Genomic DNA, 26,114 nt, shown 5'->3' with positions numbered 1-26,114 from the left:
GTTAGTAGAGCAGCTTCAGGCAGGCGGCTGTGTGGGTGCGTGAGATGCAGTTAAGAGTTTTAACCGAAGCCATTTGATCGCCATGACACCTGAAACAATGTGCAATGAATTTAACACTTAACTCAGTGAGGAAGGGAAGGGGTGTGTGTATTTTTCACTTAACTCAGTGCGAGGGCTGATGATGCAGTTAGATCCATATTAATGCTCCTGCACTTAACGCAACGTCCACTCAAAGCAGAGAGCAGCAGAGTGTAGTGTGTGAGGATGAGGTCTACTCCCTGTAATATAGTACAGTAGATTAGTACAGGAATGGGTGTGTTTGGTATTAGTGATTGACGATGCTAGCTTTCTTTGGGCCACCTTCAGTAGCCAAACGCTGCAGATAAAATGCAGCGAATAGAGCAGATTTGATTCCTTTGATGTACATAACATATGTTTATCTGAAAGTTTTAAAATTGTTGTCCTTCTGAACACGCCCCAGGTCTCTTAGACAACATTACAGACAGTGAAACAAAGAATTGTGATCCATAAACAAAATAATTTATTTACATTTAAGTTTGAATCACATTGAGGAAAAGGAAATTAAAATTCGACTTCCATTGCATGACTGTACTGCTGCTGATGTGGAAAAATATTATAGAATTCTTATAAAAGTATAACAAAAAACAAACAAAAATCAAAACATTTCACATATTTTGTATTCATTCCAAGTGGTGAATGGGACGACATAAACGTCCCACCCACCCCGGATAAAGAAAGGCTCGAAACACAAGAACAGCCACAAGAGGTGAAAAGTGTTTCCCAACCTTTCAGTCCAGGAATCAAGTTCAACCCTACACTACCTTTAACCAAATTGGCCATTCAGATGATTCCCAGTTTTTCTATTATATATAGGATAGAGAGATGTATCGACTAACCTCTTTATAGTGTTTGTGAGAATGGTTAAACGCTAGGGTTACTAGTGGTTCCTGGACTGCGGCGAAAAGCACCAAAGCTCTAAAACCAATATTGACAGACGGACTGGAAGGTGGAGGGAGGGGTGGGTTTGGGGGAATAAAGTGGACATGTCCATTGGAGGCAAAGAGAAGGAGAAAGCAATTACACTGAAGCTGGAGACTCATCTCCCTCACTAACTTTAAGCACCATTCGGGGGAGAGGAGATATGGGCGATCCATTTGAGGCAGAGAGCGAGAGTGTTCTTCAGTACTTCTTAAACTCCATGTCATCAGGAGGGCTCATCTCTACCATTCTCCTCCCAACGTCTGTCCAGTTGGTGCTCAGGACTGTACCACCCGACTCCATCTACAGGGGGAGGAGAAGAGAGTCAGTGATACTGACTGTGTACTGCTAAAACAAAAACATCTTTCTCCGTTCCTCTCGTTGTGTGTGTATACCCACGAAGGATTTGTTCATGGCCCGTTTGACCTCGTCAGTGCCGTCACAGTAGATTTGTTGAAAGAGTTCGTTAAGCGCTGCGTCTCCCTCCAGCTTCTTCTCCTTCTCCTCCTCACTGATGTCCCCCACCACCTTGTCCCAGTTACGGCTGGAGGCAGACGATGACGGGTACTGGTCTACACAGGAACACACACGCATTAAAAAGGTTTCAGTACCACAAACCAGTTCTGAATTTGTTATATGTTAGTGTAAGGGAGAGAGCGCAAAAGGTGGAGAGCGCACGTGTGTGTGTGTGTGTGACGGAGAGGAACTGACTGGGGATGAAGTGTTTGACGTTGGGCTCCTGTCCCTCTCCCTCCAGCTTCTCCCACCTGATCCCCTCTATCTTCTGCATCTTGACCTCCACCTAAGAGAGCGGGAAGGAGGGAAGAGAGAGCGAGAGGACAGAAAGAGAGCGAGCGAGCGAGCACAGAAAGAGAGCGAGCGAGCGAGGACAGAAAGAGAGAGCGCGAGCGAGGACAGAAAGAGAGAGCGCGAGGACAGAAAGAGAGAGCGCGAGGACAAAGAGAAAGCGAGAAGACAGAGAAAGAGAGAAGACAGAGAAAGAACGCCAGTAAAAGAGCGGGGAGAAAGAATGAGAGCGGAGGGAGAGAAGAGGTAGTTGTTACGTCTAAATAGGGCTCAACACAGAAGTTCAGAAGATGGTAGCTCAGACAGAGCCCACCAGTCTCTTAGTGGTGTGATCAGCTCACGACAGACACACAGGGATATGCGGGGGCACAGCCCACACCCAGATCTTCCAGACAGAGCGCTAACGAGACGTCTGTCAGATTGAGGGGCCGGAGTGCGTGTGATCAACACAGCTCAATATACTGGTGTGTGTGGGTGAGAGCTATCATTCTGTCGATCACAGCGGCAGGAGCACACATTTTGGGACAGATCATTACATCGGAGAAGAAAGGAGACAAGAAGATGAGAGGAGAGCCGCCACCATCCACACCCACTGAGCTGCAGTGACAGGCCCCATACCAGTGGGACATGCAATCTGCTGAGTTCTCCAGTACCCCCGTCATCTTAGGTTTGTTTGTGTGTAAGTAACTGTGTGTGTGTGTTCAGAGACGGTCTGATAGAGTAGGGGATGCGCTGGCATGTCGACGCAATTAAAGAACATTTCTGCTCGGCAGGGAGATGAGATTGTTCATTCATGAAGGTGTCAGGAGAAGATGCCAGAGCATCAGAGGACACACATTCAGACAAGAGCACTGATTACAGAGCTAACAGAGGAGCTCAACACTAACCCAATACGACTCTACTAGGACAGAATGGTACACTATATACACACACAAGTATGTGGACAAATTAGTGCATTCGGCTATTTCAGCTCCATCTTTTGCTAACAGGTGTATAAAATTGAGCTCACAGCCATGCAATCTCGATAGAGAAACATTGGCAGTAGAATGGCTCGTACTGAAGAGCAGAGTGACTTAAGGTGGCACCGTCATGATGCCCCCTTTGCAACATGTCAGTTTGTCAAATTTCTGCCCTGCTAGAGCTTCCCCGGTCAACTGTAAGTGCTGTTATCGTGAAGTGGAAACTTCAAGGAGCCACAAGGGCTCAGCCGCGAAGTGGTAGGCCACAGAATCTCACAGAACTGGACCACCAAGTGCTGAAGCGCATAGCACATTAACATTGTCTGTCCACTCACTACCGAGTTCCAAACTGCCTCTGGAAGCAACGTCAACACAATAACTGTTCGTTGGGAGCTTCATGAAATGGGTTTCCATTGCTGAGCAGCCGCACACAAGCCTAAGTTCACCATCCGCAATGCCAAACGTTGGCTGGAGTGGTGTAATGCTCACCGCCATTGGACTTCAGAATACTGATGAATCACGCTTCACCACCTGGCAGTGCGACGGACGAATCTGGGTTTGGCGGATGCCAGGAGAACGCTACCTGCCTCAATGCATAGTGCCAACTGTAAAGTTTGGTGGAGGAGGAATAATGGTCTGTAGCTGTTTTTTATGATTCGGGCTAGTGAAGGGAAATCTTAAAAGCTACAGCAAATGACATTATAGACAATTCTGTTCTTCCAGATTTGTGGCAACAATTTGGGGAAGGCCCTTTCCTGTTTCAGCATTGCAATGCCACTGTGCACAAAGCGAGGTCCATACAGAAATGGTTTGTCGAGATCAGTGTGGAAGAACTTGACTAGCTGCACAGAGCCCTGACCTCAACCCCATCAAACACCTTTTGGATGAATTGGAACGCTGAATGCGAGCCAGGCCTAATCGCACAACATCAGTGCCCAACCTCACTATTGCTCATGGCTGAATGGAAGCAAGTCCCCGCAGTAATGTTCCAACATCTAGTGGAATGCCTTCGCAGAAGAGTGGAGGCTCTTATAGCAGCAAAAGGGGGGATATACTCCATATTAATGCCCATGATTTGGAATGTCCACATACTTTTGGTCATGTGGTGTATCTCAAATATTAGGACTGACTGACCCATGTTCAACTGCTGTCCACAATTGCAACCTCCATGGCCACCATGGATATTATTTGACCCGGCTGGTCATCTATGAACATTTGAAAACATCTTGAAAAACGATCTGGCTTTATGGCCACACATGTACTCTAAATATTTCCACCAGGGAACAGCCAGAAGAGGACTGGCCACCCCTAGGAACCTGGTTCCTCTCCAAGTTTCTTCCTAGGTTCCTGCCTTAATGGGGAGTTTTTCCTGGCCACTGTGCTTCTGCATTGCTGGCTCTTTGGGGTTTTAGGCTGGGTATCTCTTAAGCACTTTGAGACAACTTTGTGAGAAAGGGCTATATAAAATACAGTTGATTGATTGATTGATGGAACCCTCCACTTTGACCTTCAATGTTCTTCATAGTACAGTGCATTTGGAATTATTCAGATCCCTTGACTTTTTCCACATTGTTACATTACGGGCCTTATTCTAAAATTGATTAAATAGTTTTTGCTTTTCTTAATCTACACACAAGCAAAAAACAAAACAAAAATTTGCTAAAAAAATAAAAACCTGAAATATGACATTTACATACAGTGGGGAGAACAAGTATTTGATACACTGCCGATTTTGCAGGTTTTCCTACTTACAAAGCATGTAGAGGTCTGTAATTTTTATCATAGGTACACTTCAACTGTGAGAGACGGAATCTAAAACAAAAATCCAGAAAATCACATTGTATGATTTTTAAATAATTAATTTGCATTTTATTGCATGACATAAGTATTTGAACACCTACCAACCAGTAAGAATTCCGGCTCTCACAGACCTGTTAGTTTTTCTTTAAGAAGCCCTCCTGTTCTCCACTCATTACCTGTATTAACTGCACCTGTTTGAACTCGTTACCTGTATAAAAGACACCTGTCCACACACAATCAAACAGATTCCAACCTCTCCACAATGGCCAAGACCAGAGAGCTGTGTAAGGACATCAGGGATAAAATTGTAGACCTGCACAAGGCTGGGATGGGCTACAGGACAATAGGCAAGCAGCTTGGTGAGAAGGAAACAACTGTTGGCGCAATTATTCGAAAATGGAAGAAGTTCAAGATGACGGTCAATCACCCTCGGTCTGGGGCTCCATGCAAGATTTCACCTCGTGGGGCATCAATGATCATGAGGAAGGTGAGGGATCAGCCCAGAACTACACGGCAGGACCTGGTCAATGACCTGAAGAGAGCTGGGACCACAGTCTCAAAGAAAACCATTAGTAACACACTACGCCGTCATGGATTAAAATCCTGCAGCGCACGCAAGGTCCCCCTGCTTAAGCCAGTGCATGTCCAGGCCTGTCTGAAGTTTGCCAATGACCATCTGGATGATCCAGAGGAGGAATGGGAGAAGGTCATGTGGTCTGATGAGACAAAAATAGAGCTTTTTGGTCTAACTCCACTCGCCGTGTTTGGAGGAAGAAGAAGTATGAGTACAACCCCAAGAACACCATCCCAACCGTGAAGCATGGAGGTGGAAACATCATTCTTTGGGGATGCTTTTCTGCAAAGGGGACAGGACGACTGCACCGTATTGAGGGGAGGATGGATGGGGCCATGTATCGCGAGATCTTGGCCAACAACCTCCTTCCCTCAGTAAGAGCATTGGAGATGGGTCGTGGCTGGGTCTTCCAGCATGACAACGACACGAAGCACACAGCCATGGCAACTAAGGAGTGGCTCCGTAAGAAGCATCTCAAGGTCCTGGAGTGGCCTAGCCAGTCTCCAGACCTGAACCCAATAGAAAATCTTTGGAGGGAGCTGAAAGTCCGTATTGCCCAGCGACAGCCCCGAAACCTGAAGGATCTGGAGAAGATCTGTAGGGAGGAGTGGGCCAAAATCCCTGCTGCAGTGTGTGCAAACCTAGTCAAGAACTACAGGAAACGTATGATCTCTGTAATTGCAAACAAAGGTTTCTGTACCAAATATTAAGTTCTGCTTTTCTGATGTATCAAATACTTATGTCATGCAATAAAATGCAAATTAATTACTTAAAAATCATACAATGTGATTTTCTGGATTTTTGTTTTAGATTCCGTCTCTCATAGTTGAAGTGTACCTATGATAAAAATTACAGACCTCTACATGCTTTGTAAGTAGGAAAACCTGCAAAATCGGCAGTGTATCAAATACTTGTTCTCCCCACTGTAAGTACTCAGACCCTTTATTCAGTACTTTCTTGAGGAACCTTTGGCAGCGATTACAGCCTGGATTCTTCTTGGGTATGACTCTACAAGCTTGGCACACCTGTATTTGGGGAGGCTCTCCCATTCAACTCTGCAGATCCTCGCAGCTCTGTCAGGTTGGATTGTGAGCATTGCTGCACAGCTATTTTCAGGTCTCTCCAGAGATGTTTGATTGGGTTCTGGCCGGGCCACTCAAGGACATTCAGAGACTTGTCCCAAAGCGACTCCTGCATTGTCTTGGCTGTGTGCTTAGGGTCATTTTCCTGTTGGAAGGTGAACCTTTGCCCCAGTCTGAGGTCCTGAGAGCTCTGAAGCAGGTTTTCATCAAGGATCTCTCTGTACTTTGCTCTGGTCATCTTTCCCTCAATCCTGACTAGTCTCCCAGTCCTTCCTGCTGCAAAACATCCACACAGCATGCTGCCACCACCATGCTTCACCGTAGGGATGGTGCCAGGTTTCCTCCAGACGTGACGCTTGGCATTCAGGCCAAAGAGTCCAATCTTGGTTTCATCAGACCAGAGAATCTTGTTTCTCATGGTCTGAGAGTCTTTAGATTCCTTTTGGCAAACTCCAAGTGGGTGGTCATGTGCCTTTTACTGAGGAGTGGCTTCCATCTGGCCACTCTACCATAAAGGCCTGATTGGTGGAGTGCTGGTTGAGAGTTGGTTGTCCTTCTGGAAGGTTCTCCCATCTCTCAGAGGAACTCTGGAGCTCTGTCAGACTGACCATCGGGTTCTTGGTCACCTCCCTGACCATAATTATGTAAATAAGGTTTTTTATTTATTTATTTATACATTTCCAAAAATGTCTAAAAACCTGTTTTCGCTTTGTCAATATGGGGTATTGTGTGACAATTTGTTTTGTCACACAATACAATGCCACAGAAATTCAAGTCGAGGTAGCATGCAATTGGCATGCTGACTGCATGAATGTCCACCAGAGAATTGAATATGAATTTCTCCATCATAAACTACCTCCGTCATTTTAGAGAATTTGGCAGTACATACAATCGCAGACCAAGTGTAATCACGCCAGCCCAGGACCTCCACATCCGGCTTCTTCACCTGGGGTATCGTCTGAGACCAGCACCCCGGATAGCTGATGAAACTGTGGGTTTGCACAACTGAAGAATTTCTGCACAAACTGCCAGAAAACATCTCACGGAAGCTCATCTGCGTGGTTGTCGTCCTCACCAGAGTCTTGACCTGACCGCAGTTCAATGTCATAACAGACTTCAATGGGCAAATGCTCAACTTCGATGGCCACTGGCACGCTGGAGAAGTGTACTCTTCACATTTAAATCCTGGTTTCAACTGTACCGGGCAGATGGCAGACAACGTGTGGTGTCCTATCAGCGAGCGGTTTGCAGATGTCAACGTTGTGAACAGAGTGGGCAGGCATAAGCTACATACAACACAATTGCATTTTATCTATGGCAATTGTAATGCACAATTTGAATACCGTGACAAGACCCTGAGGCTCATTGTCGTGCCATTCATCCGATGTCATCACCTCATGTTTCAGCATGATAATGCACAGCTCCATGTTGCAAGGATCTGTACACAATTCCTGGAAGCTGAAAATGTCCCAGTTCTTCCATGGCCTGCATACTCAGACATGTCACCCTTGAGCATGTTTGGGGTGCTCACGACAGGATGTTCCAGTTACCGCCAATATCCAGCAACTTTGCACAGCCATTGAAGAAGAGTGGGACAACATGCCACAGGCCACAATCAACAGCCTGATCAACTACGCAAAGGAGATATGTCGCAAATGGTCGAGTGGTCACACCAGATAAGGACTGGTTTTCTGATCCACGCCCAAACTTTTTATTAAAGGTTTCTATGACCAACAGATACGTATCTGTATTCCCAGTCACGTGAAATCAATAGATTAGGGCCCAATGAATTCATTTCAATTGACTGATTTTCTTATATGAACTGTAACTCAGTAAAATATTTAAAATTGTTGCATGTTGCGTTTATATTTTTGTTCAGTGTAGTAAAAAAAGGGACGAAAAATAGATACAAATAACACTAATAAATATAAAAATAATACATAATGAGTAACGATAACATGGCTATATACACAGGGTACCAGTACCGAGTCGATTGAGGTAGATATGTACATATAGGTAGGGATAAAGTGAATAGGCAACCAGATAGATAATTAACAGTAATGGCAGCGTATGTGATGAGTGAAAAGAGATTAGTGCAAAAAGGATCAACGCAGATCTTCCGGGTAGTTATTGGTTAACTATGACTAACTACTAAGCTGTCTTATAGCTTGGGGGTAGAAACTGTTCACTGTTCTGTTGGTTCCAGACTTGGTGCATCAGTACCGCTTGCCGTGCGGTGGCAGGGAGAACAGTCTTTAATCATTTTCACAGCCTTCCTCGGACACCACCTGGTATAGAGGTTCTGGATGCAAGGGAGCTCGCACCCAGTGATGTACTGGGCCAATAACATTACTCTGTGTGGCACATTGCGGTCGGATGCCAAATAGTTGCCATACAATGGTGCAGCTGTAGAACTTTGAGGATTTGAGGAACCATGCTGAATCATTCCAGCCTCCTGAGGGGGAAGAGGCGTTGTCGTGCCCTCTTCACGACAGTGTTGATGTGTGTGGACCATGAGTTTCATAATGATGTGGACACCGTGGAAATTGAAGCTCTCAACCGGTTCCCCAAAAGCCCTGTCGATGTGGATGGGGGCATGCTTGGCCCTCCGTTTCCTGTAGTCCTCGATCAGCTCCTTTGTCTTGCTGACGTTGAGGGAGATTGTTGTCCTAGCACCACACTGCCAGGTATCTGACCACCTCCCTGTAGGTGGTCTCATCGTCGTCCGTGATCAAGCCTACCACCTTCGTGTTGTCTGCAAACAATGATGCAGTTGGAGTCATGTGCGGCCACTCAATCGAGCGTTAACAGGGAGTACAGGAGGGGATTAAGCATGCACCTGAGGGGAACCCCCGTGTTGAGGGTCAGCGTGGCGGATGTGTTGTTTCCTACCCTCACCACCTGGGGTGGCCCATCAGGAAGTGCAGTTGCAAAGGGAGATGTTTAATCCCAGGGTCTTTAGTTTAGTGATGAGCTTGGAGGGCACAAAGGTGTTGAATGCTGAGCTGTAGTCAATGAACAGCATTCTCACATAGGTGTTCCTTTTGTCCAGGTGGGAAAGAGCAATGTTAAGTGGAATGCGAATTGGAGTGGGTCTAAGGTGTCTGGGACGATGGTCTTGATGTGAGCCATAACCAGCCTTTCAAAGCATTTCCTGGCTACAGATGACAGTGCTAGATGGTCATTTAGACAGGTAACCTTGACGTTCTTGGGCACAGGGACTATGGTGGTCTGCTTGAAACATGTACAGTTGAAGTCAGAATTTTACATATACTTAGGTTGGAGTCATTAAAACTCGTTTTTCAACCACTCCACAAATTTCTTGTTAACACACTATAGTTTTGGCAAGTTGGTTAGGACATCTACATTGTGCATGACACAAATAATTTTTCCAAAAATTGTTTACAGACAGATTAATTCACTGTATCACAATTCCAGTGGGTCAGAAGTTTACATACACTAAGTTGACTGTGCCTTTAAACAGCTTGGAAAATTCCAGAAAATTATGTCATGGCTTTGGACGCTTCTGATAGTCTAATTGACATAATGTGAGTCAAGTGGAGGTGTACCTGTGAGTGTATTTCAAGGCCTACCTTCAAACTCAGTGCCTCTTTGCTTGACATCATGGGAAAATCAAAAGAAATCAGCCAAGACCTCAGAAAAACAATTGTAGACCTCCACAAGTCTGGTTCATCCTTGGGAGCAATTTCCAAAAGCCTGACGGTACCACGTTCATCTGTACAAACAATAGTACGCAAGTATAAGCACCATGGAACTACGCAGCCATCATACCGCTCAGGAAGGAGACACGTTCTGTCTCCTAGAGATGACCGTACTTTGGTGCGAAAAGTGCAGATCAATCCCAGAACAACAGCAAAGGACCCAGAAGATGCTGGAGGAAACAATTACAAAATGATCTATATCCATAGTAAAATGAGTCCTATATCGACATAACCTGAAAGGCCGCTCAGCAAGGAAGAAGCCACTGCTCCAAAACCGCCATAAAAAAGCCAGACTACGGTTTGCAACTGCACATGGGGACAAAGATCATACTTTTTGGAGAAATGTCCTCTGGTCTGTTGAAACAAAAATAGAACTGTTTGGCCATAATGACCATCACTATGTTTGGAGGAAACGGGGAGGCTTGCAAGCCGAAGAACACCATCCCAACCGCGAAGCACGGGGGTGGCAGCATCGTGTTGTGGGGGTGCTTTGCTGCAGGAGGGACTGGTGCACTTCACAAAATAGATGGCATCATGAGGACCGGAAATTATGTGGATATATATTGAAGCAACATCTCAAGACATCAGTCAGGAAGTTAAAGCTTGGTCACAAATGGGTCTTCCAAATGGACAATGACCCCAAGCATACTTCCAAAGTTGTGGCAAAATGGCTTAAGGACAACAAAGTCAAGGTATTGGAGTGGCCATCACAAAGCCCTGACCTCAATCCTATAGAACATTTGTGTGCAGAACTTAAAAAGTGTGTACGAGCAAAGAGGCCTACAAACCTGACTCAGTTACACCAGCTCTGTCAGGAGGAATGGGCCAAAATTCAACCAATTTATTGTGGGAAGCTTGTGGAAGGCTACCTGAAATGTTTGACCCAAGTAAAACAATTTAAAGGCGATGCTACCAAATTCTAATTGAGTGTATGTAAACTTCTGACCCACTGGGAATGTGATGAAAGAAATAAAAGCTGAAATAAATAATTCTCCCTTATATTATTCTGACTTTTTACATTCTTAAAATAAAGTGGTGATCCTAACTGACCTAAGACAGGGAATTTTTACTAGGATTAGATGTCAGGAATTGTGGAAAACATTTAAATGCATTTGGCTAAGGTGTACATAAACTTCCGACTTCAACTGTAGGTATTACAGACTGGGTCAGGGAGAGGTTGAAAATGTCAGTTAAGACATTTTCCAGCTGGTCATCGCATGCTCTGAGTACACATCCTGGTAATCCATCTGGCAATGCGGCCTTGTGAACATTAACCTGTTTAAAAGGTCTTACTCACATAGGATACGGAGAGCGTGATCACACAATCATCACAAACAGCTGGTGCTCTCATACATTGTTCAGTGTTGCTAGCCTCGAAGCTTGCATAGAAGGTATGTAGGTCGTCTGGTAGGCCTCTGTAATCCATGATAGTTTTGCAAGCCCTGCCACATCCAACAAGCACCAGAGGGATAGTTCAACCAAATTACATATTGGTTTCCTTACCCTATAAGCAGTCTTATGGACAAGGTATGACAACAATCCATGCTTTGATTTTGTTTTCCACTGTTTCAAATGCTAACATTTTAGCATTTGTAGCACAAATTCAATGCAAGTTAATGGTACCTATATTAGCATTTTCATGCTTCATGTCTGAATCACAAGGTATAAAAAAATGTATTGTATAACTCAATGATGGTTTGCATATGAAGCGTAGAAATGCTAATATAGGTACCGTTGACTTGTGCCACACATTGGATTTATGCCACAAATGCTGAAAAGATAGCATTTGAAACAGTGGCAAGGTAAACAATACCAAAATCAGGGGTTGCTGTCATACCTTGTCCAATTTTGTAATTTGGGTGAACTATCCCTTTAACATTGATGGGGTGGGGGGGTATTTAAAAAAAAGAAGTAAATAAAAAATACAATCGGAATAGCATCATCTGGTGGTCAGAACCTGGTAATATCAGGATGTAGGATGGGACAAATCTAACTTCAATAACCAATTTCTCTGAAAAAAACTATAAACATAATAACAGATTACATGACATAGAATGAAGAAACAATACTCCATTCTACTTGTCAGACAGAGCACTGATACTGTATACTCGTTGTTGGGGTGGGATTGGCGTGGGGGGGGGGGGGGGGGGTCAGTGGATGGCTTTTGTCCATTTGTTATTTAGAATCTTCATGTCTCACTCATTGTTCGAAAAAAAAGTTTGGTCCAAATGGGATGTTAGGTACCATATTTATTGATTATTATATTTTTTATTTAACCTTTATTTAACTAGGCAAGTCAGTTAAGAACAAATTCTTATTTACAATGACGGCCTAAGAACAGTGGGGATTCGATCTAGCAACCTTACGATTACTGGCCCAAAGCTCTAACCACTAAGCTACCTGCCGCCTGTATGAATCCTACAAATTAAAATGGCCAATTTGGGTGGAATCAATTAGCTTAATTTATTAGAAATACAATTATATTTCAACAAAATAATGTTGCAGGAATGCTAATATGATCAGTTTCAAACTACAGAAATTATCTCAGAACGATCTGAAATGGTGGGTGTCATGGCTTGCTGAAATGATATGGAACAACCCATTTGCTACTTCCACCAAGATCTTTCTGCAAACACAGACCTAGTCAACCTTAGCGGACAGTGCATGGGAATGGGCTGGGAGACTGAGAAAGAGAGACAAGGCAGCGAGAGCCTTTGTGGAGGCAGCGTGTGCCTATTTGTGCGCGTGCGTGTGTGACGGGCTAGGCGCTGCTTCTTAAAGGGATGTGACAGCACAGTCACTGCTCCCAGGGGCCATACTGAGCAACACGCACAAGCACAACTCGTACCCCCTGCCTGTCAGAGTTGAGTCCCTGTGTCCCATGTACTAGTCCCACGTGCTCTTGCCCCAGTCACATTCCGCCTTGCCATACGCACACAGTCTTCCACTCGCAGACAAACACACAACCCCCAGACAGTATGTCTAACACAAGTACACATATGCTTGCATATACACACAGGTGAATCCATTTGATTTCAATCACTTTTTGACAGCACCCATTTTGATTTGAACGAAACATTCCATACATATTTGCTCATTGTACAAGTGCTCAGAAAGTGACTTTTTGGACCTGAGCGCCAAAACATTTAAGAGATAAAGCTGCTCAAAGTTGACCTATTTGCATACCCCACCATACCATGAGTAGTGCTGAGCGATTAGTGCTTTTTGTCGGTTCGATTATAAAATAATAAAAATACAATAACGGTTTTGATCATTTTTTAAAACATTTAATGCACTATGCATTATGTGGGTATTTGTATTTATTATGGATCCCCATTAGCTGCTGCTACTCTTCCTGGGGTCCAGCAAAATTAAGGCAGTTAATAGAACTTTAAAACATTACAATACATTCACAACACACTGTGTGCCCTCAGGCCCCTACTCCACCACTACCACATATCTACATTACTAAATCCATGTGTATGTATAGTGTGTATGTTATTGTGTGTGTGTATGTGTATGTGTCTGTGCCAAATGTTTGTGTTGCTTCAAAGTCCCCGCTGTTCCATAAGGTGTTTTTTTAAATCAAATTTTACTGCTTACATCAGTTACTTGATGTGGAATAGAGTTCCATGTGGTCATGGCTCTATGTAGTACTGTGTGCCTCCCATAGTATGTTCTGGACTTGGGGACTGTAAAGAGACCTCTTGTGGGGTATGCATGGGTGTCCGAGCTGTGTGCCAGTAGTTTAGACAGACAGCTCGGTGCCTTCAACATGTCAATACCTCTCATAAATAAAAGTAGTGATGAAGTCAATCTCTCCTCCACTTTCAGCCAGGAGAGATTGACATGCATATTATTAATAATAGCTCTGTGCAAATCCAAGGGCCAGCCGTGCTGCCCTGTTCTAGGCCAATTGCAATTTTCCTAAGTCCTTTTATGTTGCACCTGACCACACGACTGAACAGTTGTCAAGGCGCGACAAAACTAGAGCCTGTAGGACCTGCCTTGTTGATAGTGTTGTTAAGGCAGAGCATCGCTTAATTATAGACTTCTCCCCATCTTAGCTACTACTGCATCAATATGTTTGACCATGACAGTTTACAATCTAGTGTTAATCCAAGCAGTTAAGTCATCTCAACTTGCTCAATTTCCACATGCTTTATTATAGGATTTAGTTGAGGTTTAGGGTTTAGTGAGTGTTTTGTTCCAAATACAATGCTTTTAGTTTTATAAATATTTAGGGCCAATTTATTCCTTGCCACCCACTGAAACTAACTGCAGCTCTTTGTTGAGTGTTGCAGTCATTTCAGTCGCTTACGTGTATAGTGTTGAGTCACCTTAGCCATATACATTTAAACTCAGTTTCACAATTCCTGACATTTAATCCTGGTAAAAATTCCCTGTCTTAGGTCAGTTAGAATCACCACTTTATTTTAAGAATGTGAAATGTCAGAATAATAGTAGAGAGAATGATTTTGTTCAGCTTTTATTTCTTTCATCACATTCCCAGTGGGTCAGAAGTTTACATACAGTCAATTAGAATTTGGTGTAATTGCCTTTAAATTGTTTAACTTGGGTCAAACGTTTCAGGTAGCCGTCCACAAGCTTCCCACAATAAGTTGGGTGAATTTTGGCCCATTCCTCCTGACAGAGCTGGTGTAACTGAGTCAGGTTTGTAGGCCTCCTTGCTCGCACACGCTTTTTCAGTTCTGTCCACAAATGTTCTATAGGATTGAGGTCAGGGCTTTGTGATGGCCACTCCAATACCTTGACTTTGTTGTCCTTAAGCCATTTTGCCACAACTTTGGAAGTATGCTTGGGGTCATTGTCCATTTGGAAGACCCATTTGTCAACAAGCTTTAACTTCCTGACTGATGTCTTGAGATGCTGCTTCAATATATATCCACATAATTTTCGGTCCTCATGATGCCATCTATTTTGTGAAGTGCACCAGTCCCTCCTGCAGCAAAGCACCCCCACAACATGATGCTGCCACCCCCGTGCTTCACGGTTGGGATGGTGTTCTTCGGCTTGCAAGCCTCCCCCCGTTTCCTCCAAACATAACGATGGTCACTATGGTCAAACAGTTCTATTTTTGTTTCATCAGACCAGAGGACATTTCTCCAAAAAGTACGATCTTTGTCCCCATGTGCAGTTGCAAACCGTAGTCTGGCTTTTTTATGCCGGTTTTGGAGCAGTGGCTTCTTCCTTGCTGAGCGGCCTTTCAGGTTATGTCGATATAGGACTCGTTTTACTAAGGATATAGATACTTTTGTAATAGTTTCCACCAGCATCTTCTGGGTCCTTTGCTGTTGTTCTGGGATTGATTTGCACTTTTCGCACCAAAGTATGTTCATCTCTAGGAGACAGAACGCATCTCCTTCCTGAGCGGTATGATGGCTGCGTAGTTCCATGGTGTTTATACTTGCGTACTATTGTTTGTACAGATGAATGTGGTACCTTCAGGTGTTTGGAAATTGCTCCCAAGGATGAACCAGACTTGTGGAGGTCTACAATTGTTTTTCTGAGGTCTTGGCCGATTTCTTTTGATTTTCCCATGATGTCAAGCAAAGAGGCACTGAGTTTGAAGGTAGGCCTTGAAATACACTCACAGGTACACCTCCACTTGACTCACATTATGTCAATTAGCCTTTCAGAAGCGTCCAAAGCCATGACATAATTTTCTGGACTTTTCCAAGCTGTTTAAAGGCACAGTCAACTTAGTGTATGTAAACTTCTGACTCACTGGAATTTAATTATAAGTGAAATAATCTGTCCGTAAACAATTTTTGGAAAAACTATTTGTGTTATGCACAAAGTAGATGTCCTAACCAACTTGCCAAAACTATAGTTTGTTAACAAGACATTTGTGGAGTGGTTGAAAAATGACCTAATGACTTCAACCTAAGTGTATGTAAACTCCCGACTTCAACTGTACATAGAAACTCTGGCTTTGCTCAGTCAGTGGCATGTTGTTAGTTTTATTCTGTTACAGCATAATTTCTTACTATTAATAAAAGTCATATGGTAGTGACTGCCCATTGCTGCTTATCACTTATTAACCATAATTTATTAATGACTTTAATTAAATATTTAAGTTGTTGTGTATATTACACTTGTTCAACTTGATAACTATTATTTATATCCAAGTCATCATCTCTATAGAGCTGCTGCCTATGCTGTCTGACAAAGTCACTATTTAATAGTTTTTCAAATGAAATAAGGCATACTTTTATGTAGTGATGGGTGAAAAACAAAATCGATAGTTACATACTGTATCGCTTTAAAAACAAAATCTCAATATTATTTTTGCGCTAGTTGGCTGTACCTACACCAAAACGACAGTATTTATCCTCCATAGATTGTTCACCATTTAAAAAAAAAAAAGGAATACAATTTGTTTTCAGCACTTTTACTGCCATGACTGATCAAAACTCATTTTCCTCATGGCTCTCTCATCCCTCTGCAGCCGACATATGGTAAGCAATCTGTTTGGAACGTCGAATCGCAATAAAAATCAGTATCGTATCGCAATATTTTTTGAATCGTGAGAATCGCAATACATATCGTATCGGCAATAAGAATCGTGATAATATCGTATCGTGATGGTCCCTGCCAATTCCCAGCCCTACTTTTATGACTGCTGAATACCAACTATCAATCACTTAGAGCATGTCTCTTCAGGTAGAGATGCCTCGAAGCAACTGCTCTCTATCCCTCTCGATTGTGCATTTCTCTCTTCTCTCCCTCTGTGTCTGCCACACACTAACCTAATGTAGCAGGTGTAATGGATTATGGTAATTGTCGTTAGTTACCACTTTTTCTGCCCTACACTATGTATAATATTGGCTTGTTGGAAACTACAACTGCCTACTACATAGCACAGTTTGGGCTTGATTTGATTTATCTTAAGAAAACCTGTGCAATGTGCACATTCAGCTCAGAAAAAAACTAATGGAATTCAAATAATTTAACCGATTTCAGTCAATTAGTTGTTTAAAAAAAAACAAAATAACCAAGATTTCAGTTAATCGCTCAGCACTAATCATAAAACATGAATGTCTTCATCACTGGAAAAGATAAATGGTTGAGGTTGATATAATTTAAAAGCCTACAAACAGGGTTTTCAAATTATTTTATAATTTGATAAAAAAAGTTAAATAAATGTATTTTTTTTAACCTTAAACATGAATTATCAAAAAAGCGTGTAAACTATGTTGTAACTTTTACATTGAGTTGTTGTTGTTGTGCCTGCCATCGGTTGATACACAACATGCTCTTGCATACAGGGTGGGTGTCATGTATGACATTTCAAATGGTACAGCAAAGATGGTCAGAGGTTCACACATTTTTTTAAATGATTTTCTCATTAAAGTCTTTAAATTGATATTCGACAGTGGGTGGACTGGCGGCCATATTTGTGGAAGTAATTAGAAGTTAAAATTTAAATACATTTAAATGTCAATGGTGTACCAGCTAAAGTGCAGTGGTCTGAAGAGATGGTCTGAAGAGAAATAGAATTCATAGAATGGACCTATGATTGAAATGACACCCACCCTGTATTCATGAGCATGTTTTGTCTTAACCAATGGCGGGCACAACACAAAAACCTCAGATGTTATAAAGTAGGGTCTTAGCTACAACACAAAAACCTCAGATGTTATAAAGTAGGGTCTTAGCTACAACACAAAAACCTCAGATGTTATAAAGTAGGGTCTTAGCTACATGCTAATATGAAGATGTTTTTTTCTTTAATAAATGACTTTGACAACCCTGTTTGTAAGCTTTTAAATGACAATTAACTCAACCGTTTATCTTTTCCATTGAAGACCTGGATGTCTCATGGTATAGTATGCAAAATGGGTCAACTTTGAGCACCTCCATCTCCTAAAGGTTTTTTTGCCTGATGACTCCAGCAAATTCTTCCGCTACTCTGTTTGCTACATACTTCAGTCTGAGACTGCCATTATTGAAGTAGTTTGTGGTGACATCAAAATGAGGGGTGTTGTACAAAACAAAGTCATCAGTGATTGGATCATCTCTAACTAATCAGAGTATCAAAGGCAATGACACATTGTCAAAATGGCGCTTTACCCACGTGTTTTCGTTCGGGCTCTGGCCCAACACATTGGTTTCTGGGACGAATCACAATGGTTAGAATGTGTTTGCATTCTAAAAATAGTCGGGGAGGTGCTCAGATCCAGACGACTCATTGCAGAGAATAAACTAACATCCGTGGCATAGTGTTTGGCCGGAGCAAGGAGTTTGGGTAGCCAACAAAAATGTTTTCGCATTCAGGTTAAAAAAGTCACTTTCTGACCACTTCTTCCATGGGCAAATATGTATGGAACCAAGGTATGATATTATTTGGTTCTCGCAAAATAAGAGGGGCGCACCGCCACCTTGGCTGCGACACTATTTAAAGATTTCAGGGAAAATTAAACAGATATTTAGATATGATATAGTTACTATCTTTGATTGACAATGACATTGTTGAATCATAGAAACTTTGTAATGGCAGTCAAACAAACGTCAACTGCCCAAAGTTGCTAAGCTTGCTTGATAACCTTCAAATGAATTACAGAATATCTCCAATATTTATACAGATATCAGATCAGCTCATGAATAAAGGAGGATAGGGGAGATGAAGAGCGGAAATAGTTCAAGGTATCTTAACGGGGACCAACTGTTTTAAAAATAGCCATACCTACTCTCATACCGTTTGTTGCTCACACCTACTGAAGCTCTCATATGGGCAACAAGTACAAGACAGCACAGAAGGGGGAAATATTAGAGCGGTAATTTAGGGGATGGGTTAAATGCGTAAGACACATTTCAGTTGAAGGTATTCAGTTGTACAACTGACTACGTATCCCCCTTTCCCTTTCACATAAGCGAGCGACGTGCTTTGATTATGCAACCTATAGATTACAGAACAAAGTTAGTAATTTTTAGTTGAGACACGACTCAGAATTTGGGGTTTCAGTGGGATTGGAACTGGAAATAAAAATAGCCTAGGGTCTAGGACATGTGAAGATAGGGAAATTTTCCCTCATGCCTCTCTGAATTGTTAACAGCATTCATGTCTGACAGAGATGCCCATGTATTGAATTGTGCATAGGCCTATGAAATTTGTGACTGTCTGAAGAGTCAAAATAACAGCTCAAAGAGGCACACATTATTTTATAAGCTATACCAGTGATTCCCAACCAGGGCTACTAGGACCCCTGGGTGTACTTGGCCTATCCACAGGGGGTACTTGAGAAGACTCATGAGACCATATACCTACTGGTAAAATGCACAAGGGGGGTACTTCTGTGGTATCCAGGCACAGCAAAATTCAGTTGGTGGTACAGTAACCAGAAAAGGTTGGTAACCACTGGCTATACTGCAGGGGTTTTCCTTTAGGGTTTATTAACTGCATTCGGGTCGCATGGCAGCCCCTACTTCAGATTACAGCAGAGAAGAATTTAAAAAGCAACTTATCAAATAAAAATACAGTCTGGTTAGGGAGGCTGACAGGCATGGAAATTACAGGGAGGGAGATTGTATGTTATCTATTCACAGAGACAAGATGAGTTTGGAGTGTGTGTGTTTACCCTTCCGTTCTGATCAAACACTCTGGTGTGTAACTGGCTCCATGCTGTCGTGACAACCCCGCGCGTTAGAATGTCTGTCATAGCCGATGAGGGAGGTCAGAACTGACAGATGTGAGACACAAACTCCCTGTGTGTGTGTGTCTCTCCCTGTGTGTGTGTGTCCCTGTGTGTGTGTGTGTCTCCCTGTGTGTTTGTTCCTCCCTGTGTGTGTGTCCCTGTGTGTGTGTGTGTGTCTCTGTGTGTGTCCCTGTGTGTGTGTGTCTCTCCCTGTGTGTGTGTTCCTCCCTGTGTCCCTGTGTTGTGTGTGTGTGTGTGTGTCTCCCTGTGTTGTGTGTCTCCCCCTGTGTGTCTCCCTGTGTTGTGTGTGAGTATCCCCGTGTGTGAGTGTGTATATGTGTGTCCCCATGTGTGTGTGTGCGTGTCCCCGTGTTTGTGTGTCCCCGTGTGTGTGTGTGTGTCCGTGTGTGTGTCCCTGTGTATGTCTTTGTGTGTGTCCCCGTGTGTGTGTGTCGCCGTCTCCCTGTGTGTGTGTGTGTGTGTGTGTGTCTGTGTGTGTGTGTGTGTCCCTGTGTGTGTCTCCGTCCCTGTGTGTGTCCCTGTGTGTGTGTGTGTGTATCTGTCGCCCTGTGTGTGTCCCCCCCTGTGTATCTGTCGCCCTGTGTGTGTGTCCCCCTGTGTGTCTCTGTCTCCCTGTGTGTGTGTGTCTCCCTGTGTGTGTCCCTGTGTGTCTCTCTCCCTCTGTCTCTCCCTGTGTGTGTGTGTGTCTCCGTCTCCCTGTGTGTCTCCGTCTCCCTGTGTGTGTGTGTGTCTCCGTCTCCCTGTGTGTCTCCCTGTGTGTGTGTCCCCCTGTGTGTGTCTGCCTCCCTGTGTGTGTGTGTGTGTGTGTGTGTGTGTGTGTGTGTGTGTGTGTGTGTGTGTGTCTCCCTGTGTGTGTCCCTGTGTGTGTCTCTCCCTCTGTCTCTCCCTGTGTGTGTGTGTGTGTCTCCGTCTCCCTGTGTGTCTCCGTCTCCCTGTGTGTGTGTGTGTGTGTGTGTGTGTGTGTGTGTGTGTCTCCGTCTACCTGTGTGTGTTTCCCTGTGTGTGTCTCCGTCTCCATGTGTGTGTGTGTGTGTCCCCGTGTGTGTGTGTGTCTCCTTGTTTGTGTGTCCCTGTGTGTGTGTGTGTGTCCCTGTGTGTGTGTGTGTGTGTCTCTCCCGGTGTTGTGTGTGTCTCCCTGTGTGTCTCCCTGTGTTGTGTGTGTGTGTGTCCCCGTGTGTGAGTGTGTATATGTGTGTCCCCATGTGTGTGTGTGCGTGTCCCCGTGTTTGTGTGTCCCTGTGTGTGTGTCCCTGTGTGTGTGTGTCGCCGTCTCCCTGTGTGTGTGTGTGTGTGTGTCTCCCTGTGTGTGTGTGTGTGTGTGTCTCCCTGTGTGTGTCCCTGTGTGTGTCTCTCCCTCTGTCTCTCCCTGTGTGTGTGTGTGTCTCCGTCTCCCTGTGTGTGTGTGTGTGTCTCCGTCTCCCTGTGTGTGTGTGTGTGTGTCTCCGTCTACCTGTGTGTGTGTCCCCGTGTGTGTGTCCCTGTGTGTGTGTGTCTCTCTCCCTGTGTGTGTGGTGTGTGTGTGTGTGTGTGTGTCTCCGTCTACCTGTGTGTGTTTCCCTGTGTGTGTCTCCGTCTCCCTGTGTGTGTCCGTGTGTGTGTGTGTCTCCTTGTTTGTGTGTCCCTGTGTGTGTGTCTCCCTGTGTGTGTGTGTCCCTGTGTGTGTGTGTGTCTCCCTGTGACTCCATCTGTGTCTCCCTGTGTGTGTGTGTCCGTGTGTCTCCCTGTGCGTGTTTGTGTGTCTCCCTGTGTGTGTCTCCCTGTGCGTGTGTGTGTCTCCCTGTGCGTGTGTGTCTCCCTGTGCGTGTGTGTCTCCTTGTGCGTGTGTGTCTCTCCCTGTGCGTGTGTGTCTCTCCCTGTGCATGTGTGTCTCTCCCTGTGCGTGTGTGTCTCTCCCTGTGTCCCTGTGTGTGTCTCTCCCTGTGCGTGTGTGTCTCTCCCTGTGTCCCTGTGTGTGTGTCTCCCAGTGTGTGTGTCTCCCAGTGTGTGTGTGTGTGTGTGTGTCTCCCAGTGTGTGTGTGTGTGTGTGTGTGTGTGTGTGTGTGTGTGTGTGTGTGTGTGTGTGTGTGTCTCCCAGTGTGTGTGTCTCCCAGTGTGTGTGTGTGTGTGTGTGTGTGTCTCCCAGTGTGTGTGTGTGTGTGTGTGTGTCTCCCAGTGTGTGTGTGTGTGTGTGTGTGTGTGTGTGTGTGTGTGTCTCCCAGTGTGTGTGTGTGTGTGTGTGTGTGTGTGTGTGTCTCCCAGTGTGTGTGTGTGTGTGTGTGTGTCTCCCTGTGTGTGTGTGTCCCTGTATGTGTGTCTCCGTCTCCCTGTGTGTGTCCCTGTGTGTGTGTGTGTCTCCCTGTGTGTGTGTGTGTGTGTCTCCCTGTGTGTGTGTGTGTGTCTCCCTGTATGTCTCCCTGTGTTGTGTGTGTGTGTCCCCGTGTGTGTGTGTATATGTCTGTCCCCATGTGTGTGTGTGCGTGTCCCCGTGTTTGTGTGTCCCTGTGTGTGTGTCCCTGTGTATGTCCTTGTGTGTGTCCCCGTGTGTGTGTGTGTCGCCGTCTCCCTGTGTGTGTGTGTGTGTCTCCCTGTGTGTGTGTGTGTGTCTCCCTGTGTGTGTCCCTGTGTGTGTCTCTCCCTGTGTGTGTGTGTCTCCGTCTCCCTGTGTGTGTGTGCGTGTCTCCGTCTCCCTGTGTGTGTCTCCGTCTCCCTGTGTGTGTGTCCCCGTGTGCGTGTGTGTGTGTCCCCGTGTGTGTGTCCCTGTGTGTGTGTGTCTCTCTCCCTGTGTGTGTGTGTGTGTGTCTCCGTCTACCTGTGTGTGTTTCCCTGTGTGTGTCTCCGTCTCCCTGTGTGTGTCCGTGTGTGTGTGTGTCTCCTTGTTTGTGTGTCCCTGTGTGTGTGTCTCCCTGTGTGTGTGTGTGTGTGTCCCTGTGTGTGTGTGTGTGTCCCTGTGTGTGTGTGTGTGTGTGTCTCCCTGTGACTCCATCTGTGTCTCCATGTGTGTGTGTGTGTGTGTGTGTGTGTCCGTGTGTCTCCCTGTGCGTGTGTGTGTCTCCCTGTGCGTGTGTGTGTCTCCCTGTGCGTGTGTGTCTCTCCCTGTGTCCCTGTGGTTTTGTGAATGTGTGTGTCTCCCCGTGTGTCCCTGTGTGTGTGTGTCCCTGTGTGTGTGTCCCTGTGTGTGTGTGTGTCCCTGTGTGCATGTGTGTCTCCCAGTGTGTGTGTGTGTCTCCCAGTGTGTGTGTCTCCCAGTGTGTGTGTGTGTCTCCCAGTGTGTGTGTGTGTGTGTGTGTGTGTGTCTCCCTGTGTGTGTGTGTCCCTGTGTGTGTGTGTCCCTGTGTGTCTCCCTGTGTGTGTGTGTGTGTGTGTGTCTCCGTCTCCCTGTGTGTGTCCCTGTGTGTGTGTGTGTCCCTGTGTGTGTGTCTCCCTGGGTGTGTGTGTGTGTGTGTGTGTGTCTCCCTGTGTGTGTCCCTGTGTGTGTGTGTGTCCCTGTGTGTTTCTCCGTCTCCCTGTGTGTGTCCCTGTGTGTGTGTGTATCTCTCTCCCTGTGTGTGTGTGTGTGTCTCCGTCTCCCTGTGTTGTGTGTCTCCTTGTGTGTCCCCGTGTGTGTGTGTGTGTCCGCGTGTCTGTGTGTGTCTCCCTGTGTGTGTGTGTGTGTGTCCCTGTGTGTGTGTCTCCCTGTGTCCCTGTGGTTTTGTGAATGTCTCCCTGTGTGTGTGTGTGTGTGTGTCCCTGTGTGTGTGTGTGTGTGTGTCCCTGTGTGTGTGTGTGTGTGTGTGTCTCCGTCTTCCTGTGTGTGTCCCTGTGTATGTCTCTGTCTCCCTGTGTGTGTCCCTGTGTGTGTCCCTGTGTGTGTGTGTGTGTGTGTGTGTGTGTGTGTGTGTGTGTGTGTGTGTGTGTGTGTGTGTGTGTGTGTGTGTCTCCCTGTGACTCCATCTGTGTCTCCATGTGTGTGTGTGTGTGTGTGTGTGTCCGTGTGTCTCCCTGTGCGTGTGTGTGTCTCCCTGTGCGTGTGTGTGTCTCCCTGTGCGTGTGTGTCTCTCCCTGTGTCCCTGTGGTTTTGTGAATGTGTGTGTCTCCCCGTGTGTCCCTGTGTGTGTGTGTCCCTGTGTGTGTGTCCCTGTGTGTGTGTGTGTCCCTGTGTGCATGTGTGTCTCCCAGTGTGTGTGTGTGTGTCTCCCAGTGTGTGTGTGTGTGTGTGTGTGTGTCTCCCTGTGACTCCATCTGTGTCTCCATGTGTGTGTGTGTGTGTGTGTGTGTCCGTGTGTCTCCCTGTGCGTGTGTGTGTCTCCCTGTGCGTGTGTGTGTCTCCCTGTGCGTGTGTGTCTCTCCCTGTGTCCCTGTGGTTTTGTGAATGTGTGTGTCTCCCCGTGTGTCCCTGTGTGTGTGTGTCCCTGTGTGTGTGTCCCTGTGTGTGTGTGTGTCCCTGTGTGCATGTGTGTCTCCCAGTGTGTGTGTGTGTCTCCCAGTGTGTGTGTCTCCCAGTGTGTGTGTGTGTCTCCCAGTGTGTGTGTGTGTGTGTGTGTGTGTGTGTCTCCCTGTGTGTGTGTGTCCCTGTGTGTGTGTCCCTGTGTGTGTGTGTGTCCCTGTGTGCATGTGTGTCTCCCAGTGTGTGTGTGTGTCTCCCAGTGTGTGTGTCTCCCAGTGTGTGTGTGTGTCTCCCAGTGTGTGTGTGTGTGTGTGTGTGTGTGTGTGTGTGTGTGTGTGTCTCCCTGTGTGTGTGTGTCCCTGTGTGTGTGTGTCCCTGTGTGTCTCCCTGTGTGTGTGTGTGTGTGTGTGTCTCCGTCTCCCTGTGTGTGTCCCTGTGTGTGTGTGTGTCTCCCTGTGTGTGTGTGTGTGTGTGTGTGTGTGTGTGTGTGTGTGTGTGTGTGTGTGTGTGTGTGTGTGTGTGTGTGTGTCTCCCTGTGTGTGTCCCTGTGTGTCTCCGTCTTCCTGTGTGTGTGTGTGTCCCTGTGTGTTTCTCCGTCTCCCTGTGTGTGTCCCTGTGTGTGTGTGTATCTCTCTCCCTGTGTGTGTGTGTGTGTCTCCGTCTCCCTGTGTTGTGTGTCTCCTTGTGTGTCCCCGTGTGTGTGTGTGTGTCCGCGTGTCTGTGTGTGTCTCCCTGTGTGTGTGTGTGTGTGTCCCTGTGTGTCTGTCTCCCTGTGTCCCTGTGGTTTTGTGAATGTCTCCCTGTGTGTGTGTGTGTGTGTGTCCCTGTGTGTGTGTGTCCCTGTGTGTGTCCCTGTGTGTGTGTGTGTGTGTGTGTCTCCGTCTTCCTGTGTGTGTCCCTGTGTATGTCCCTGTGTGTGTGTGTGTGTGTGTGTGTGTGTGTGTGTGTGTGTGTGTGTGTGTGTGTGTGTGTGTGTGTGTGTGTGTGTGTGTGTGTGTGTGTGTGTGTGTGTGTGTGTGTGTCTCCCTGTGTGTGTGTGTGTGTGTGTGTGTGTGTGTGTGTGTGTGTGTGTGTGTGTGTGTGTGTGTGTGTGTGTGTCTCCCTGTGTGTGTCCCTGTGTTTCTCCGTCTTCCTGTGTGTGTGTGTGTGTGTCCCTGTTTGCCCAAGAAACAATGCATGTGAATGAATACAATATGTAATGTGACAGTGTGGGTTTTGCCAGTGTGTGAGTGTGTGTCTAGGGCCGGCCATGAGAGCCCGTGGAGCCCTGAGTACCAGGAAACAGACACGGCTTTGTGGGAGTGGACAGGGCCTGCACTCTCCAACCCTCTTCGCTCCTCTCCCCCAACCCTGTGTCTTTCTCTCCCCCAACCCTGTGTCTTTCTCTCCCCCAACCCTATATGTCTTTTTCTCCCCCACCCCTATATGTCTTTCTCTCCCACACCCCCTCTCCTCACCCACCTCTCTCCGCTTCTTCACCCCCCTCTCCCCTCCGCGCTTCTTCTCTCCCCCACCCCTTTCCGCTTCTCCATCCCCCGCTTCTCCCCCCCCGGACCCCTCGAGCTTCAACACACATGCACCTCTGGGTCTGCTGTCGCCATGGTGAACTGTGAGTGTGTGTGTGTGTGTGTGTGTGTGTGTGTGTGTGTGTGTGTGTGTGTGTGTGTGTGTGTGTGTGTGTGTGTGTGTGTGTGTGTGTGTGTGTGTGTGTGTGTTTGTAGGGAGGAAAGAGGTGCTACATCCTCTCTCTAGGGGGGAAACTAGTTTTGGAATTGGCTGGCAGGAACTCAGGAATAACTTCTCTACCTCACTTTCTAATCCATTTCTTCTTTCTGTGTCCCTCCATCTTTTCCCCTCTCTGCTGAGCTATGAGGCTGCATGTCTATCTGTCCTCCAAATCATCTCCCCCTTCACTCTGTCATCCTCCCCCCCGTTGTGCCGTGTGTGTGGCATGTCCCACTATCTCGTTAGCAGACTGAGCACCATCTCATGCCCTGAGCGAGCCCCGACAGCCTACACCTATCCAGATTCCCAAAGCACACTAGATGGGTTGGCTCTCTCCCTCCCTCTCACCCAAACCACCAAAACCCTTTTAGACATGTACACGCACGCACAAACACAGGATGAAATTCTCACAAACTCATTGGAT

General features: G+C 45.8%; 1 pseudogene; it reads right to left on the bottom strand.

The window, feature by feature from the left end:
* Positions 1-518: 518 nt before the first annotated feature.
* The window catches only part of LOC139550440 (protein SGT1 homolog), a 50,270-nt pseudogene continuing 24,674 nt past the window's right edge, over positions 519-26,114 (bottom strand).

This window comes from Salvelinus alpinus, chromosome 23 (genome assembly GCF_045679555.1).
Source record: "Salvelinus alpinus chromosome 23, SLU_Salpinus.1, whole genome shotgun sequence".
Classification (NCBI taxonomy): domain Eukaryota; kingdom Metazoa; phylum Chordata; class Actinopteri; order Salmoniformes; family Salmonidae; genus Salvelinus; species Salvelinus alpinus.
This window is presented reverse-complemented; position numbering and strand designations above follow the sequence as displayed.